The sequence below is a fragment of the Misgurnus anguillicaudatus genome, chromosome 18 (genome assembly GCF_027580225.2).
Source record: "Misgurnus anguillicaudatus chromosome 18, ASM2758022v2, whole genome shotgun sequence".
Classification (NCBI taxonomy): Eukaryota; Metazoa; Chordata; class Actinopteri; order Cypriniformes; family Cobitidae; genus Misgurnus; species Misgurnus anguillicaudatus.
This window is the reverse complement of record NC_073354.2, coordinates 39,471,614-39,491,659: the sequence shown is the minus strand read 5'-3', so window position 1 is coordinate 39,491,659 and position 20,046 is coordinate 39,471,614. Positions and strand designations below refer to the sequence as shown.

The following is a 20,046-nucleotide window of genomic DNA, read 5'->3' as shown; positions in this document are numbered from 1 at the left end:
AGGGTCAATCCATAGGATTTTTCACCCAAATAAATCATGGATTTCATTTTATGAGTTGTAACAACTTGTCTCTTGTCAAAATAAATAATAGTAAGTTCAAATGACTTGTAAATCTAAGTTGATTAAACAATGTGAAAAAATGTGTCTTGGCAAACACTATTAAACAAACACACAAAATATAAGAGCTGACTATCTTACACTGAAAATAACAACATGATCTCATGGAAAGTCGTGTAGTCCAAAAAAATGATTAATTTATTTGTGCCAACGAAATTCAGCTTTTTTTGTGCCTTGAGCACATATGTCTTTTTCTATAAATAGTTTTCGTGTCCATGGTACGACTTTCTTTTTCATTTAATTTTATGTATGGTTTTCTCATTTTGTTTCCCTATTATTAAATCATTGTCGATTGGGGTTAGATTTGGGGTTTGTACTATTATTTATTGGTTTCTTTATGTTTTCTTCCGCTTTTAAAACTATTCTCGCGTGGGTTTGGGTTAGGATGTCTAAAAACGTGCCGCGTTAGAGGAATCAAAATTGCGACTACCGCGTCTAGTCATCGAGACTTTCACGTGGAAATTCATGGGAGGGGCTTCTGCGACTCCGCTTGCTTTCTGTAATCTCGTCATTACTACACTGAAAAAAATGATTCATTGAATTTAATCAATTTAGGTAAGTGGTTGCAATCAATTTATTTAAGCTACATTTAAACAAAAGTTTTATATTTTACGTTACTAATCTTTTTTGTTTAAATGTAGCTTAAATAAATTGATTGCAACCACTTACCTTAAAAAAATTGATTAAATTCAATAAATCATTTTTTTCAGTGTAGAGTAAGCTTCTGATTGATTAACGAGGCACGTTTTTCTGCCAGAGTTCAAATTTTTCAACTCGCGCGTTTGCCACGGCAATGCTCAATTCGCGGCATTCGTCTACCGCGCCGCACTAAATGCCTCATTCGTGCCGCGAGACCTCCAGATGCGCGTCAACGTGTCTTCACATTGACTTGACATTGAAATCACTCGCGCTTGATGCCTCAACCACGGCTGGTCTGAACGCAGCATAACACCAACCCCAAGCAACAATGGCAAGAAAATAGGAAAAACAATGAGAAAACAATACATAAAATGACACGAAAAAGAAAGTCGTGCCACGGAAACTAAAAATTATTTATAGAAATTTGTGCGAGTGACACGAAAAAGACCAAAAAAGCTGAATTTCGTGCCATGGACACTAATAAATTAATCAAATTTTTTGTGACTATAACATGACTTTCCGTGAAATCAGTCTGGAAAATAAGGCACATAAGCTGTCACTGGGATATAATACCTTTAAAAGGTCCTATGTACCATTTAAGTACACATATCCACCAGTTAGGTACCGGTATGTACCTTTAAAGTGCCAATTTGCACCCTTTAGGTACAAAGGTGTAATTTTTGAACGGTAGCTACTACCCCAGTAACAGCTTTTTAACCTTATTTTCTCAAAGAAATTGAAAAAATTAATGAGAAATTCATTACTGCTAAGATGTAGCTCATGAGTGGGCAGGTCTTTGATAGGCCCCTCCCTATTTCACAGGTGTTATCATTGGGTGCCCCTCCCTTTCTGACAGCGGACCCTCCCAATACTGTCAGGACTCATTATGCATTTTTTGGTGTGATGGTAAATTCTCCCACTCGACAAACACAATCGCCAACAGTGAGGGTGAGCTTGTGTGTGTGTGTGTGTGTGTGTGTCATGTCAGTGCCATAGGCGACTACAGCTCATGGGCCAATCTACACAACCTGTCACTCTACATCTGTCTGACACACACACACACACACACACACACACACAAATTATGCCTGAAGCATCTAGGCGGACACATGGAAAGTGGACTTTTGTATCACATTTAGCAATTTTTGCAGACCAAGGTGGGTCACATGTTTGCATGTTGAAGGGGCTCAGTTGTAAAGCATCAGGTGATGGATAAGCAGAATAAAAAAAAATATTATATATGTGTTTTACTACATGCTTCCTTTAAATACATTTAAAACTGTTTAAACACTCTTTAAATTGGTCAAATGCTATTTGCTCAAGTGTAAATGTTTCTTTGATATGTCAGTCTGGTTTTAGATTAAACTATTAAACATTTATAAATACCATACAAATAAAATATGAATAATAAAAATGAAACAAAAATATATAAATATTCTTCAAAAAGCTTGATGAAAGCAACAAAACAGAACAGATTTGCTTTCTGCAAAAATATTTTAACTCGACACTATTGCTCGGAGAAACTGAAAAAAGCAAAACATAATGGCTAGTGTTATATAAATAAAAAAACAAGTGACATATTGAACTACTTTTTATAATGTATTCATTAACCACAACGAAGTCATTTCAACTAAATGTTTTACTTTCTATGGCAATTATATATGCAAATAATTTGATTAATCATTATATCATAAAAGTAATCTGATTAAAAAGTAAATAATTTGACAGTCTTAATTATTACTTAAAATAAAAGCAAGGTAACATTTCATTTTATTGTTTTGTCGACAAACAACTAACTAATAATTCACTTCCAACAGTACACAGAATTGGAGCTCTCATTACCAGCCAATGAGGACACACACACACACAGACCACATTAATTTAAGCCGAACTCTACCTGAGTTTAACTACTCACCACTAGTCATTCCCAAAACTACAGTTCGACCTCATTGCCCCAGGACATAAATCCCACACATACACACACAGGAGAGCTGCTCATCTCACACTTCCATTAATTAACTACATTAACATACGAGCACAATGACCCAGTCAAATGACCCGGGGCGAGAGACGTTCAACTTCATTAAATGTGAAGCCGTCACCCTCGCGGCCTCTCAGCAGAGCTATCATCTCATTCCTTCACACCCCAATCTCTACTGCACCGCTACACATAAACAAGCTTTCAAATTATTTCATGCAATCTCCTTTCTGGTAAAAAACTAAAAGATGCTTAAAAACATTTCTAATGCGTTGATGTTTTATTGCCAGTATGTTGTAATGTACATCAAATCCTGACCTTCACATCGCATGCCTATAGGCGTTTTGGAGCACTTTAAACAATTTTCAAAGCAAAAAAGAAAAAATTTACATTAAACTATGGTAAGTTTTGTGTACTCTTTTATCCAGTGATAAAAGGCAGCTGATATTAGAGTTACACTTAAAAATGCCATTGTGATACTTTTACATAAAAACATGCTGTGAAATTTTAGCCCTTCTTAGAAGTGACACATTAAAATTGTGTTCAATTAATTTAAAATACCTCATTAAGAGCAATAAGTATATATATTTAATTAGTGTAACACAAAATGAATATAATTTACTTATTTAAAGAACTATAATTTATTGATTTCTTTTTAATTGCGTTAACACAATTAGTTTGAGTTCTGGAAAAATTATTTCCCAGCATGCTTTGCATGCAACTGCTTTTGGAGAGTCATTCTTTTAATTAAGTGTTATTTTATGCATTTTTAGGTAAAGAGAAAGACTTAATAGTGTTTAATGTCCATTTGTCGTATTGCTTTAGAAGCGTTTGTGTTATATTTTTTTCAAATTGTTTGTTTACCATCGTGCAGAAGAGTGGCACTTGTGGTTAGGTTGTGGATGTGACCTATTTCTCTCAATGAGCACTAACTGTGTTAATGCCTGTTTGGAGATCAGTCTCTTCTTACATGCTCATCCAAAGTATCATATGTTATTATTATTATTAGCATGCTAACATGTGCTAATGCTAATTAGTATGACATAAAAACGTTTTATATATAATAACAGAATTGAGTTATTCAGACTACACTACATTGAGTTATTCAAACTATACTAAATCGAGTTATTCAGACTACACTAAATTGAGTTGAGGCAACTAATTGAGTATTGCCATTTACTTTAAATTGAGTTGGACTAACTCAATATATTTGTATTGTGAAAAGCAGTTTTGATGTTTTTTTTTATGTTAATCTGCAATACCGCGATTATTCACTAGATGACACTTACCCCATTTATGAAAAACCTAAAGCCAAAACGTTATTTAATAATTTTAAACTCTGTGTATGTTTTGAAAATCGTTCTGAATCTGATTTCTAACAAAATTCCTTCACAAAAATGAAAATTATTTCAGCTTTTTGCTAAAATAAAGTTATTTTTTAAAGAAAAATACCAATATTTATGAATTTATAAGATAAAAAAAACATAGATAGGATGAAACGTTTTTCCCCAATTTAATTGTTTGTTTATTGTTTGTTTGAAAGCAGATGGTCTATTGTTTCATTTGTATGTTTATATATTTTCAGAAGAAAATTTTCCTGGAAGGCATTTTGGGAAACTTTTGTAAAAATTACAAAAAATGGTTGGTGGTGATTGGGGAATGGGTTAAAGATGCAAAATCGTGTACTACATCCTTCCAGAAACTAACCTAAATTTGGCAGCTCAAAGCTAGAGGCTTTCCTTGGATAACACGCCTGTGCTCCTTTGATTAAAGTATGATATAAAGTACGTAACCAGTATCCATCTGCATGATTTTTATAGGGAAAAAATTATGTTTTAGTCACATAATCATTGGTTCACGGAAATGCCGTCATTTCACATAGTTCTTCAAATCTTTTACTTCAGACCACCTGGTGCTGCAAACAGGTAAAAGAAACAAGCCAGAAAATTGCAGTATTAACATTATTGCTATATTTCTGAACTTGCCTAAGAAAAAAACAACTATGACTCAAATGATCATAATTACAGCATGCTCTAATAAAGTCAAATGTTAAAAAGCTGTATTGGGTTCGTAACACTCGGGTGATTCTCACGAAATTAGACTTATTGCATTTACTTTTTTTGATTAAAAAAAGTAAATGCAAAGTAAAAGTATCAAAATAAAAAGCATACAGCGACAAACTTCTCTTCATGTACTATTTTGCACATGATTTTAAATGACATCATACAAACCAATTTTTTTTTCACATTTAAGGGGGAAAATTTCATTACCGCAACGTGTCCATGAATGGATTTGGGTTCTTTGACATGGAAATATTTATAATTAAGAATCTAAAAAATAAAAAGCTTCAGTGCATGTTATACTATAAACATTTACAGTAAAGAAACATGTGGTATTTGGTGATCATTGGTAAATGTAGAGACAATAATAAGGAATATAAATGTGTCTCATCCTCCGCAACAATTTTTAATCATTGTTTAAGCCCTCAAGGAACTAACAAATAAAATTTTTTTGGAAGGGACATAATTGACTGTGACACTCAAGATGGCTACTATGTAAACAGTTCTTATTTTTTCTTTACAGATAAAAGGTAAAATTTTGTTTGTCATAGTACCTAGACAACTTTTTAGTTCTCATTACCGAAACATGAGTTTGTAAATGCATATATTTAACGTAATATCATGTTGCGGTAATGATAATTTTTTATAATGATAATCTAAAAAAATTTAAATAATTCTATAGGAAGTATTTTTTGAATCCTCTAAAAATAATGGTTATAGTAAGTTCAGACCTGAATCTTATACTGTATGTGCAAAAAAATGTACTTCAATGGCTTCTAAAAAAAAAAAACTGATGCTGGACACCTTTTAAGTCTGAATTTCGTGAGAATCACCCACTCGGGTTGGTAAAGGTCAACAGTATGATTATCAGTTTACACAGTCTATATATCTCTCATAAACACACACACACAGTGTTGGACCAGTCTGAACGTTATGCTGTGGTCACTGTTCATTTCCTGCCCCCCAGCTCTTTTCCCAGGGTTCCTTGGGGCAACCTGTCTGGCCAATTACCTCCTGAGCTGTAATGAGCTGCCAACAGCAAAACACACACACATTCCTACTGTATCCACATGAACAAATTTCTCCATACACACAAATGCAACCACTAATTTTTTCGCTCTTGTACACTGAGAAAAATACACACAGCCATACTGTATGGGCCCAGCAGAGTTACTGTAGTTTCTCGTGGTAAATGTGAATCGATGGAAATACACAGTGATGCATGAATGTATAGAGATCAAGAGATGTTAGAGGATGGAGAGAGGGAGAGAGAGAGAGAGAAAGGGAAAGAAACATGGACAAGAGAAGACCTTTAATGGATTATTTTCAAGCCAGCGCTAAGTCAAAAGTTCAATTAATCCCAAAAATGTATATTTGACAAAAACTGTGTAACCATGGGTAAATAACCCAGCAGATTGGTTCGCCCCTTTTTGACCCAACACTGGGTTAAACACAACCCAGCAATTTTTAGATTGTAATAACAAATAGGGACATTTCGTTTAAATTCTTATTACGGTAATGCGTCTGACCTTTACACCAAGATAATGATTCTCATTAGTTTCTCCTTATTGTACCGCAGTATTTTTCCCAATATAATATAGTAATGAGAATGAGATTACAGTATTATGAGTTTTTTTAAGAAATTACCTTAAATGCTATGAAAACAAATCCTGTGACATTAAGCTAATCAGAAAGACATTTGCACACTAATTTAAAATGCTTACACACATATGCAAATATAGTTCAATATGTTCGCCGCCACTCAAACGTTCATCTGAAAACACTACTCATGCAAGGGCTGATGGGTAACCTCCGACAGACAGCAGGCCATTTAGCATCCAGCTCACCCAGACAACACACACTCACTTCCCCCCCCACTGGTACAGTGCCTGGAGGGGTTTCCACGGTGACGGGCCGTGTCAGCATCAGGCGCTCAAATCTGCCAGTCCGCGCTACGGCCCTGCCATCTGATTGGTTGTTGTATGCTGCTATGGAAACTCAGGCGGAAGAAAGGATGGATAGGTGTGCATGTTGTGGGGTGTGCTGGTCTTTCCTGGATGTCCCGGCACTCGTGGGACCTCAGATGCAGATGTTTGTAAAAAACTTAAAGTTTTTGACAAACACACAACATCAGCTTTACGAATATAATCAACTGATGCTGAATAAACACCAGCCTTGACCAGATAGTGATTGGCTTAAATGACAAGTTGAATCTGCATTGTTGCTGGTTATCAGTATAAAGTTTGTTTTCAGAACGTTCTTGCTGACTGGTTACCCAACACATCAACACTGGTAAAGAAAGTCTGCCTGCAACAACCACCAGCTTTACCAGTTTGGGTCAATAACAAACCAGCACTGTTTACCTTAAACCACTTGGATCATAACAAAACAATCAAACAGGAAATTCAATTATTACTCAAATTATACAACAAAACGTCACAGAATATATACATATATGTGTTGTGCTGTTCTTTTCTCACCAAATATAAATCAATATATATAAAATATATAAATAGATCTGATCCACTCACATTAACAAAAGTGATACCTATCACATAAAATCAACTGACCTAAAATGTAAGATTAAAATGAAAATTTACTTACCGATGAAGTTCAGCTGAAAGAAAATGATACAACGCAATCTTGCTGTCCGTAAAGGTAAATGTTTGAACTGGAATCACTGTGAGGGCGTTTACATTCACACATTTTTAGTTTCGGTATTACATTAGTAGTTCAAAGTTTTTCTTCTTTTACATTAAAATAATATAAACTAACATTCAGACGAATGAAAGCACCTGCTTCATACTTAACGTTATCTGCTACTGTAAAGGACATGACGGAAATTCGATGACGTGTTTTAAATGTTTAGTTTTGTTGATTACGTAAACATCAACAAATATGTCAACACTTCTTTCTAAAGTATATAATCCTCTTTTAATTTCAAATAAAAATTCAACCAGGCATGTCTGTAAACGCGATGGATTTTAAAGTAGTTTTTTTTACAGATCTCGCAGGCCGTCGTTGGTTGAAAGCGCGTTACGCATGCGCAGATGTTCGCTATCTGTCTACGGATTAGCCTGCAACAAATATTTATTGAATAAAAAATATATATATTTATTGAATTTAAAATATAATTCTATAATTTCTGCAAAGATGTCTACGGAATAAAACAAATGTAATACTGTATATAATTATTAAAATTACGTTACTCTTTGAAAAGTATCTAAGGCACGGTAATGTATGTAAGGCGCCATCTAGTGGCCCAGAATCTAATGTAGTGATGTCACGGGTGGAAAAATAAAAATGTGTTACATTGGAGACCCCCCACCCAAAAAATAATAATAAATAAAATAAAATAAAAACATATATTGGTGACCCAACGAATGACCCTTTAAGGCTTGGTTTGATTGTTTTTTTTATATTTATATATTAATATATAGCCACAGTTGTTACTGCTTAAACAATGCATTTAATGCAAGGACCAAAGCCTTACCCCTTACGAAAATTAGGAGTTAAAATAAAATAACACATGGTTACTGTAGTAAAACCATGGTAACCACAAAATAATGGTTTTCAAAAACCACAGTTAAACCATGGTTTTTCTAATAATCAATACACCAAAAATCATGGTTACTACACTTTTACCACAAATAAATGGATAATGTTTAAAGAAAACCACATTCTTGATTTATCATTGAAGGCCTCAGTTACAGAATGTGGTTGATCTAATATATATATTTTGTTGATCTAAAAATGTAAAGCTGAATGTGAAAATTACTGAATTTTCAACCATTATCCAAACCAGCAGAAAACTGACCCAAGAAAGCTTTATAGGGTCAATTTGTGAGGATGTGTGTTCTATGTGTGTGTTTCTGAGATGTTGCGGGCTGGTTAACCCTTAAGTGTTTTGCCCTCAGGACGTCATTAAATGTTCAACAGCACACCTGGGAGGAGCTGCAGCTAATATGAGAGAGAGAGAGAGAGAGAGAGAGAGAGAGAGAGAGAGAGAGAGAGAGACAGACTAAAGTCTAAATGCTTCTCGAAAACGCACACACACCAGTCCAGGAAGCAGTCATATGCATAATTGATGGTTGCTTTTTATTTGAGGTACCCTGGGACAGAGGACTGCAGCCTAATTTGATGAGAAATCGTTTTTTAAGGTTGTTACTTTGGTTTGACACATCTGCTTTGAGCTCTCAACTCAAACAGCACTCGCCTCTGATGGAAGAATTAAAGATACATGTGAGGATAAATCTTACATGGTGAAGAAAAAAGTGCAATATTGCACATAAAGGTGTGTGATGAGGTGGGGTCAGGACTGTCCCTAAAAGTGCAAACAATTCCTGAAAAACAACTAAAAAGTGAAATTATTGTAAATGATGTGTGTGTGTGTTCACATACACAGAGGATGTCATTTGAGGGAAGATTTATACCTGATATATCTGTGCATGTGAATGTCTAATAACTCAAGATTTTTGCAAGCAGTGCTTTCTGGTTTAAAATCAATGCCACAATGCGGGTCTCTCATTTATGTCAGGGTTATGATCTGCTCACCTCAAGGGTTTACCAGTGTAACCACAGAAGAAACCCCAACCCCAGAGTTCATTCTGTGGAAAACATTTGTGGATTTATGAGATATGCAGTATATCAAAGTGCCATCCCATAGGAAAACAATCACAAAAATCTTTTTAGTGTCTCAGCTGCATGGAGAGCAAATGGAGACTTTTGCTTTTTGGTTCCCTTAGTAATCTCAAGTGTGATTTCTCTAGAGTTGTAGGTTAGATCTAAACAGTGTTTCACACTCAGATTTGGGAAGATATAAAAGTCTGCTATTACAAGAGCAAATTATCTAAGCTACTGTATATTGATCAAATAATTTGACAGCTTTATAGTATTACTGAATGTTGACAGGGGTCTCATTTGTGTCTATTTATTCAAAAGAGTTTTAAAGAACAGAAAACCCTAAAACAAAGTTGATACTTTAAAGGTGGTGTGTGTAATTTTAGTGGCATCTAGTGGTGAGATTGTGAATTGCAACCAAGCCGCGTTAGAGGCGGCAAGCGCGGGTGATTTACATGTTAAGTCAATGCAAAGACGCGATTGCACGCGGATTATTATCCTGCGGCGGGTTGCACGCGGTACACGCGGTAAGCGCAGCGCGAATGGCGCGGCACAATTGAACGTTGCTACGGGAAACGCGCGAGTTGAAAAATCTGAGCTTCGACGGATTTTCGCGCCACATTAACCAATCAGGACCTTGCTGTAGTAGTGATGTGATTACAGGAAGCGAGCGGAGTGGCGGAGTCTCAGCGGAGTCGCAGAAGCCCCTCCCATGATGCAAATTTCCACGTGAATTTCTTGAATGACTAGAATTTCACGCACGGCTTTCATGCGCGAATGAAGCAAGTGAACTCAAATGTTCAAGCGTCCAACTACGCGCGAATAGCAAGTTTTGCCACCTCTACCGCGGCTGGTGTAAACCCAACATTGCAAACACTGTGAACTGTGTAGTGATGAATTGTGGACACCATCACTGTTAAATATTTTTCCATCATTCCTGTGTTTAGCATTATTTGGGCGGGGCTAAAAATGATGGCTCGCACTGGCCGCGACCCAACACAATCGAGAGCATCCATTCAGGTTGTAGCAGAAATTGAAAGTTGACGGCCCATTCAGACGGCCAACAACTAGCAGTAGCAGAGCGAAACAATCTCTTTCCTTTTTTAATGGAAGCTTGGTGACTTCCGGCACCACAAGTGAAAGTGACCATTGGCGACCGGATGGGCGTGTCCAGCAACGCAAGAAAATGAAGAAAAGTTTAAGTTTATGCAAATCATGAACAATTTTCAAAAGCGACTACCAATGGGTGCGAAGCAGTGGAGTTCATGTCATCCTTCTCTAATCAGTTACTGGAGTGGACGGTACTCATTTGTTTATGAAGACCAGATTTAGAAACACCTCATTGAGAGAAACAGCCGACACACAGTGAGAAAGGCCCTGTCCCAAATGGCACACTTATGACATCATGTACGCAAGTCCACGAGGGCGCACCAGAGTCGTATTTTGGGAAAGACTCGAGGGTAACGTCGGACTTCTGGGTTGGTAAAGTGTGTGGAGTCTGCAGCATTGCGGGCTTCGCCGCAGTGCTAGACCGCATCAAGGGGGCAAAGGGGGCGCTGATGAGCACACTTCGGAGCGTAAAAATGACAGATGGGACACCATACGAACTTGTAGACTAAGCGAGCTCCTGCAATTTAAGGCCACGAGATCGTAAGTCCACATGAAGTGTGCCATTTGGGACAGGACAGAACATCGCTAGTCTTCTGAACGAGGCTGAGAAAGATGGCAGCGGTCACATGAGTGGGCGTGGTTTGAGTACCGCCAGCGGACACGCCCCCAGCGTTTGAGCGCAGAGAATCCTGCCTGTTTTCTTCAGTTTTGCCTTAAAACTATTTGAAGAGTTTCGTTGCAAAACGAGATAACTTTTTTTAACATTTTTGTCAAAACATGTTTATTATTATGTTATCATGTTATTATTTTGTTTTATGGTGCTACTTAGCTGTATTTTTTAAGTTATGAAGGTTTAAATCAAAACAAACCAACTGCAGTTGAATTGATATTAATTGGAATGCACAACCAAAAAACGAGATTTCTGAATAATTTTGTAACGAAACTCTTCATTTTAAGATTTTGCAAGCACAATCAAATCATTAGACTAAAATTTGAAGTTTATATTACTTTCCGTTTAATCTTGAGTCAATTGAGTCAAGTGCTATGCATTATGGGTAGTGTATTTCCTACAGTGTCCTCATTTGGTAAATTTAGTACATCATGTGCAAATACAAGGGCACAAAATAGGGGAATAAATGATGAGGGTGCAGGTGAAATGAATTAAACAAGTACAAGGTAAGTAACGAGGAGGCGGTGGCAGGAGACTAGACAGGGTAGCACATGGCCTGGTGAAAACAACCAAGACCACGTGCTACCACACAAAACACGTGGGGCTGTCATGATCGTGCCACAAGGTGCAAAAACTATCACAAGAAGACAGGACTATGACAGTTTTTATAAGTTAGGTCAACTTATCAATAGTCAAAACTTAAAATATGAGGTTAAAATTGACTTGCATAACCAATTTGTTTAGTTTAAGCTGCATTTTTACAGTGTGGTAATGTTCTGAATAATGGCACAGTCACGCGAAACTTTAATTTCATATCTATATACGTTGTTTATGAGACCCGATGAAAGATTGAAATATTTAACATTCTGTAAATACTTTTGAAGCCTGTGCTAAGGGTGTATAATGATGTTTACAACGGGCGTATTAAAACTGCATGCACTCACCTGAGTTGGCAGAGGCTTAGTCCCTCTTCCCTTAGGCAGGTTATGGTTCTCGCTCTCAGAATGGCCCCAGGCTTTGGTTCTAACGCACCCATCCAGACATATCTCCTATCTTTTAGTTCAGCTCTCCCTCTACTGCCGTCTGCCTCGCTTCATCTCTCGCATTCATTGGCTTTGTTTTCTTTACAACCAATTATACCTTACTTTCATGCTATTAGCTCTTGTTGTCTCGTCCCTTGACCACAGTGTTCCCCTCAGGTCGTAGTTTCCAGCATGCAAAACGCTTACATGATTATGTAAAGAACTGATAGTTAAAGGCCCCATAAAATAGATTTAGAGAGCAGTTTACTTTACTATGATGATTTTATGCTGTATTTTCTTTCATCGAAATATGAAGTTTGGAATTTTTAAATAGCAAATAGTCTTTAGTTTATATCACAGCTGAACCATGATTTAATACTTGCACCCTAAGTTGGTTTTATGGGGAGAAGACATTTTCAGTTTAGATAGTACATTATTGCACAAAAATAAGATTAGAGCGTTCAATATTTTTTCCATAAGGAAACCTTTAAGAAAGAACAAATATGTAGAAATGTCATGGGCAAAAGTTGACATATTTGCGTTATTCAAATATTTTAGTAAAGATGCATTAACAATGTTGTAAAGATGTTGCATTAGTGTGTTTGGAGGATGAACTGAAGCTCAGCTTTAAAGGGCACCTATTTCATTGCTAAAAAAAATTATTTTGTGTATTTGGTATAATACAATGTGTTTGCGTAGTTTATGGTTCAAATTTTTTTCCCCCATAATCCGTACATTTTTGTAGTTCCAGATATCTCTGTCTTCCTCAAACGCTTTGATTTTGTACAAAACTCATCCATTTGAAAGGCGCTGTGTCCCCGATTGGCCAGCTTATCTGTACGTTGTGATTGGCCTGAATACCTCTGATGTCAGCCGGAGATGTGACACTCCTTACCACGTTTAAAAGATTCGGTTGCTACAGGAGTTAACTTACAGGCTGAGTCTGAAGCGGGAGGAATTATGATCATTTCGGTCCACGTCAACCGGCCCAGGAAGTAAACTGTTGCCTACAATCCGTGTGTTTGTTGTAGTACAAGAGAAGAGTTTAAATTGGAGATAACTCGCGTCATCGTTTACTTTGGGGTTTATACCTTTTGCATATCGTTAACATGTACTAATACACACACACCAAAGGAAATGTAAAATCATGTATCGGACAATAGGTGCTCTTTAAGAATTTACCGATTTTTTGGCAAAAAAAGTTTATATTCAAATAAACGCCCTAATATGCTGTGGTTTGACTTTTTCTTCAATAAATACCTTTAAAGGTGCAGTGTGTACATTTTAGCAGCATCTAGTGGTGAGGTTGCAAATTGTAGCCAATGGCTTAATCCACTGCCCACCGCTTTTGAAACACATAGAGAAGCTACGGTAGCCGCCACCGGACAGACATGTCATCGTCGGAGACAACTAGTAAAAAAATGTGTCCGTTAAGGGCTTCGGTAAAAAATGGCGGCACAAAATGGCGACTTCCATGTAAGGGGACCCTCTGTGTATGCAGATAAAAGTTCTCGTTCTAAGGTAATAAACACATAACGGTACATTATGAAAGGTCTTTGTACACTCCTGATAATATAGTTTTGTATATTATTTTGCATTTCTGTCAAGAGATTACACACTGCACCTTTAAATGTGTTTTTCTGTACCATACAACTCATATTGTGATTGTTTAATCTAACCTGAGGGGCATTTAAAGCAAATATTGTACACATTTCCATCTGGCCAGTACTGTATGTTGATCTTAATAATGTCACAGACTGAGCTCTGATTTGTCAACCTATTAAAGGTGCAGTGTGGAAGGATCGCTTGACAGAAATGCAAAATAATATACAAAAATATAATATCAGGAGTGTATAAAGACCTTTCATAATGAACCGTTATGTGTTTATTACCTTATAACGAGACCTTTTTATCTACATACACTGAGGGTCCCCTTACATGGAAGTCGCCATTTTGTTCCACCATGTTTCTACAGAAGCCCTTATCGGACAAATTTTACTACTAAGTTGTCTCCGACGATGAAATGTTTGTCCAGTGGTGGCTACCGTAGCTTCTCTATGTGTTTCAAAAGCGAGGGGTGAGCAGTGGACTAAGCCGGTGGTTACAATTTGCAACCTCACCACTAAATGCCGCTAAAATTTACACACTGCACCTTTAAATCTTTAAATATAAACATTACAACTAAAATTAATTTCTCTTCAAAACCAGATTATACAACACTGTATAAAATTTCTGTACAAATTACTGTATTACTACCAGCTGTTTGCCAGTAACTTACTGTATATTTAAATGTATGTTATTTACTGCCAACAGTTTGTTCAAAGTTAAACAAACATTAAACATTAACTTCACATTATCTTCACAGAATAAAACTAACATTACAGCCTCGTGTCTCATCCCAGCATCTCACACTAAATTCTTTTTAACATTGATTAAAATTAAAGACAATCATGGGATGTATGCAAATGCTTTAAAAGGAACGGCACGCTGTGTCCTTGCACAGACGTGTTAGACGGGGATACGCGTGCAGAATTGTGGCAGCGCTTTTGCTGTTTTTGCTATCAGTGACAGAAGTTTCACACAGGCTCATGTTATGTTGTGATCACATAAGGCTTGAGGGAACAGGGCATGATGGGTGATGATCCTGACTTCATGCTTGTGGCGGTCTGAGATACAGAAACACACACGAGGCTCGACTCGTCTCTCGCACTGCACTGGCATGCCATGCTACGGGGCTAATCCACATATTAAAGCTAATTTATGGAGATCCGGTAAACCCTGCCTTTAAACATGCAGGCAAATTAATATTCAAATGTAATTCCTCACCTAAAGAAATAAAATGCTAATGCTAATGGCATACTAATTTAGTTTCAGCTGCCGTAGCTCAGAGGCTGATGGTCAGATTTCTCAAGGCCGAGTATTTAACACTGAAACCAAAGCGTACAGAGACAGAGACATTTTCTTAGTCCAAATATATTACAGCATCGAATTTGTGTGTAGATGCAGGTGTCAGTGTATGTAACTATATTTAAAAAAAAGCTAAATGATATATAACTTGCTAAATATGCCGTATACCAGTGGCGGCCGATGACTTCTTTTTTCAAGGGTGATGGATGCGAAGTTCGTCACAACATGTATGTAGCCCGTCATGTCAAATAAGTGCCTGCTGCAGACGCGTCTAAAGGGTTTATGATAAAAGAGACGCTCGCGTTTGCCAGATACTCACATAATCTCATGCGTAATCAAGTTTACTGTTAAGGGAGTATCTTGCTGTATTTTGTAAACGTGAGCATCTCTTTTATCATCAACGGTTTTGACGTGTGTGCAGCAGGCACTTATTTTGACAAAACACGTGATGCACATGGTTCACATGACACAACAAACAGATATTTTGAAAATGCAAGCAACACACATGACACTCCGAACACGTACTTTTAATTAGCGCCCCTCTAATGAGCAGTCACGAGCCGCCACTGCTGTATTCAATATGTGATACAATAATGCTTTAAGTTTGTAAAATCAATTTTAAAAACTATATAAGATTTGCTATGTGCATCAACGTAAAACTATGCATAACCTTTTGAAGTATTAAAATCAAACCATTGCGATGTGCACATTTGTGAAATAAACGTAAGCTGTTGGATGCATTTGTGTTAAGTAGATTGTGCTTTTATTCATGTATGAGCTCTCGGGCCAGAAAGAGGTCGTGTTTTAACTTCAACCTCGTTTCCAACGGGAAACTATTTTTTATGCAAATTTCATGCTAATTAGGACTTATAGATGTAAAAAACTAAAGCCAAATAATCGTTTGGTTTGGCAGGGAAGTTGCACATTAGCTGTCACCACCTGTGGCTGGTTTCATACGCTTGTATATGTGCGTGCGTGTCTACGGGGGGATGAATAAAACAAATGAAAATATGAAAATATAGACATTGGAATGTCATTGTGTGCGCTCCTCCTGGGTGCAAAGGCTATTTACATATTCATATATTCAGGCGGATACATGAATAATTTCCCTCTTTCCAAAGGTTAAAGCTCATTAATTAAAGCCCAACAATTAGAGGGAATATTTTCTATTATTAATAGTTTTTTTATGCAGCCGCATGGAGCTGTCATAATTTATAACTGACCTGAACTCTTCTTTATAGTTTCCACCCTGTTACCACTGAAAGCCAGTTTACCTTGGGCAATGACAATCTTCAGCTTAACCTCTCAAAGAGCTGCCACAGGGCAGTTCCTCCAGCCCAACAAACAGCTCCTCCTAGATCTTCCACAGGGAATTGACTCTGCACAAATGAATCGGGCCGGACTGCAAACCAGTCATGTGAACTAAAAAGATGCTGATGTGAAAAAAACAAGCGTATTTTTGATTTAAAAAACAGAATAAGTGTAGCGTGCAACTGACAAATCGCTACAGTCCACAAATCATTGATGCTAATAGTGAAAATAGATTATTATTATTATACTACGGGTCCGTTGAATGCTTGAATCTGATTGGCTGATGAACATTCTGAGGTGTGCAATTATTTTCTGGGAAACGCACGGTGAATGTAGTTCCAGGCAGCTCTCTTGGCCGCATTACAGTTCCATATCACTTCGCATAGTTAACTGTAATAACGGACTAACACAAACAACATGACAGACGATTTTACGAGGCAATAACAGCACTGTTTAGAGACGCAAAGAGGTCAATTATTCCTTACTTATTGCTAAACACTCCTCCTGTATGTCATTGGCCAGTCACACGGATAGCCCCGCCCCAAATTCACACCTTTGGTTGAGCCTACTTGATGTTGGGAACCTGTTTGCCACAGTGTTTACAAATGCATATTAATAATCATCTCTGCATATTGAGATTAGACCGAGGGGCAACCTTTCGATCTCTCTGATGAAGGCAATACGGAAGTGACTTAAACTGCAATTCATTGACTGGCCACTAGAGGCTAGCTTTAAAGGGATTAAAAAATATCTTTAGAGCCTGGTACAAAAAGTGTTTTTGGTCTATATAGCTAATTTTGCCATTCATGGCAACTATGAGGGGGGTGAATTTTTGTAAATGGTCCGTTTAAATTATATTAAGCATTTAAGTTTTGCATAATTAAGGGTGTGGCCACTTGAGTGACGGTTGAACAGTCACTGCTGTCACTACAGTCGAGCTAGGCGGGCGTGGTTTCAGCAATCAGCCATCTTAGCTTTACCCACGTCCCACCTCTTTACCCATTTTTGGATATCCGTGAGTGATGTGCGGAGACGCCCGGCCAAGATGGCAACGGCAGGCCCCGCCTACTATTGGCTTTAAAGGCCCTGTCCCAAATGGCACACTCCGGACTTGTGGTCCTCCTCAGAGTCCACACTTTGATGACATCATGTAGTGCAGACTTTAGGGACCCTTGATGCGAGTCCACGTGGTTGCACCGGAGTCGTATTTTGGGACAGACACAAGCAGCAAGCCGGAAATAGGAAGAGAAGTTGCCTGTCAGTGGTAAAGTGCGCGAAGCCTGCTGCAGTGTGGGCTTCGCTAAAGACCGCATCAAGGGGGCAAAGGGGGCGCTGATGAGCACACTTCGAAGCATAGAAAATGACAGATGGGACACCCTATACGGACTCGTATACTAAGCGAGCACGCGCAATTTAAAGCCACAAGACCGAAAGTACACATGAAGTGCGCCATTTGGGACAGGGCCAAAAACGATCTTCAGTAACCTATGGGTGACATCATGGACACCACGTCCATATTTTTTACACTCTATGGATTAGACAGGAAAAAATATGAAGAGCTCAGATGCAAAACCCTTTAAGTGCGTCTGACATGTTTTCTTAAATGAGCATTTTTTAAAATCTAAATATTAATGGATTGTGCAAGCAAACCGGTATTTCTGAATGGCCTGAGGCCGGGATTAAGGGGCTGGACACACCAAAACTTTAAACGCGGCTGAAAACGGCTTGAGGACGCCGAATGCCAGCTGTTTTTCAGCCGAGCACTTAGGTAGCTCTGATACTTGAGCTGTGAGCCGTTTGGTTGCTGTGGTAATGTCCCGCCCCTACTCCATTGTGATTGGATGGCCGTGTGAGAACTGACATTGACGAGCGGAGCTTTTCACTCAAAGTTGAATCTCTTTCAACTGTCGACGCTCAGCGCCAAGCGCGTGTGCACGCCCCATAAGTGGATTTGAAGTGAAGTGTTTGATGAACGTATATAAGTGCCGAGAACATTCCGTTAAAATCACTTTGTCATTTTTAATAGAGGTGGCATTTAGCGGCTTTTGCATCTGAGCTCTTGGTAGAGTAAAAAAAGTACTTATTTTTCTTTTTCAGTCCAACTGAGGTGTAGATGACCTGAGGGGAAAAATACAAGCAGTGAGAAACTGATTAACAATTTATTAAGGAGGTCATATAATCAAAGATATTTCCTCCTACTGTCATTTAGTTACATTATTATTTTCTGCTCTCTCCGCCCTTTCTGTGAAGAGTTTGCATGTTTTACCTGTGCTTAAGGGTTTCTGTCAGGTACTCCAAAAAACATGCAGGTCAGGAGCAACTTTAATTCTCTGAATGTGTTTGTCTGTCTGACTAAAGTAATTTTCACATAGAGATAAATACAGAGGAAAATACAATGTCTCTGGATTTCTCCTTGGGATTGTTTGTTTATGGTTCATTCACACTGAAAGTAATTTTCTGAAATCTGTGCAGGGGGTTCACAACACATCCTGTAAAGATCCCGTGAAGACACATGACATAAGGGTGTTGGGTAATGTAATTGGGCACTTGGTGAATTTTTTTTAGCAGTGCTTATGATCTAAGATTTCTCTCTCAAGAAACCACATGCATGCATTTTGTGTTCTGATTCGATCATAAACTAGTGCATCACTTAAAACCTGCGGTCAAAGAATTGCATGATAACTATCATTGCGACAACGAATGTGTCCTCATACAACACACCCTTTACAGCATTATTTCTGCCTTTTGGCCACTCAGAGCGCTTTCCGGGAATGATCCGGGAAATATAACTAGGTCCCCATCCCGGGATCGACCTTGGGATCAGTTGCGGGATGTGTTTGCATTCACATAGAATGCACTCTGCCATTTTTATGGCAATTTATGGCATCATGAAATTTGTTTATGAGTGTGAGCCTGTCCAGGGTGTTTCTTAACCTTTAACTTGAGATATACTGGGATAGACACCAACTCTCCTGTGACCCTACATATGATATAGAAAACAGATTGAAGGAATTTTGAAGGAAAGATGATAAATATTCACGGAAAGCTGTTATACTTGCCTGAAGCACAATGTCAAGTTTGGTATAGTTCTAGCTTGAAACCATAAATCGCATGTTGAAATTTGAAAAGTTGCTTGCTCAAAAGCCACAATACAGTAGGTAACAGACAAGTTTCAGCTTCATTTTTGGACAAATCTGAAAGTGAATTATGTTTTTTTGGTTATTTCTATGGGTGCAAAACAATAGAACCGTGAGTTCACACCAGCCACGTTTGAGGTGTCAAATTCGCGTCTACCACATCTAGTTTGCCCCTTCAACATTTTGAGTTTACTCGCTTCATTCGCGCATAAAATTCTAGTCATCGAAACATTCACGCGTAAATTCGCGTCATGGGAGGGGCTTCAGCAACTCCGCTCGCTTCCTGTAATCACGTCACTACTAAAGCAAGCTCCTGATTGGTTAATGCGGCACGTTTTTTCTGCAATGTTCCAATTTTTCAACTTGCGCGTTTGCCACGACAACGCTCAATTCGCACAAACTAGACATGAGATCGCGTCTACCACACAGCGCTCGACGAGTGGGTCAAACTTTTTTCGTCAGGAGATGGAAATGT

The 20,046-nt window shown here is 37.9% G+C and overlaps 1 protein-coding gene across 8 annotated transcripts in view; it reads right to left on the bottom strand.

Annotated features, from left to right (window-relative positions):
* tfap2d (transcription factor AP-2 delta (activating enhancer binding protein 2 delta)) overlaps positions 1 to 20,046 on the bottom strand; it is a 127,298-nt gene that overhangs the window by 77,493 nt on the left and 29,759 nt on the right. The window contains exon 1 of one of the 8 annotated variants that reach the window (XM_055185486.2): positions 7,399 to 7,774. The exons of the other annotated variants lie outside the window; for them this stretch is intronic. The gene's annotated coding sequence lies outside the window, so the exon portion shown is untranslated. Of the gene's footprint in view, positions 1 to 7,398; positions 7,775 to 20,046 lie in introns of those variants that run through there. 8 annotated transcript variants of the gene reach the window in all.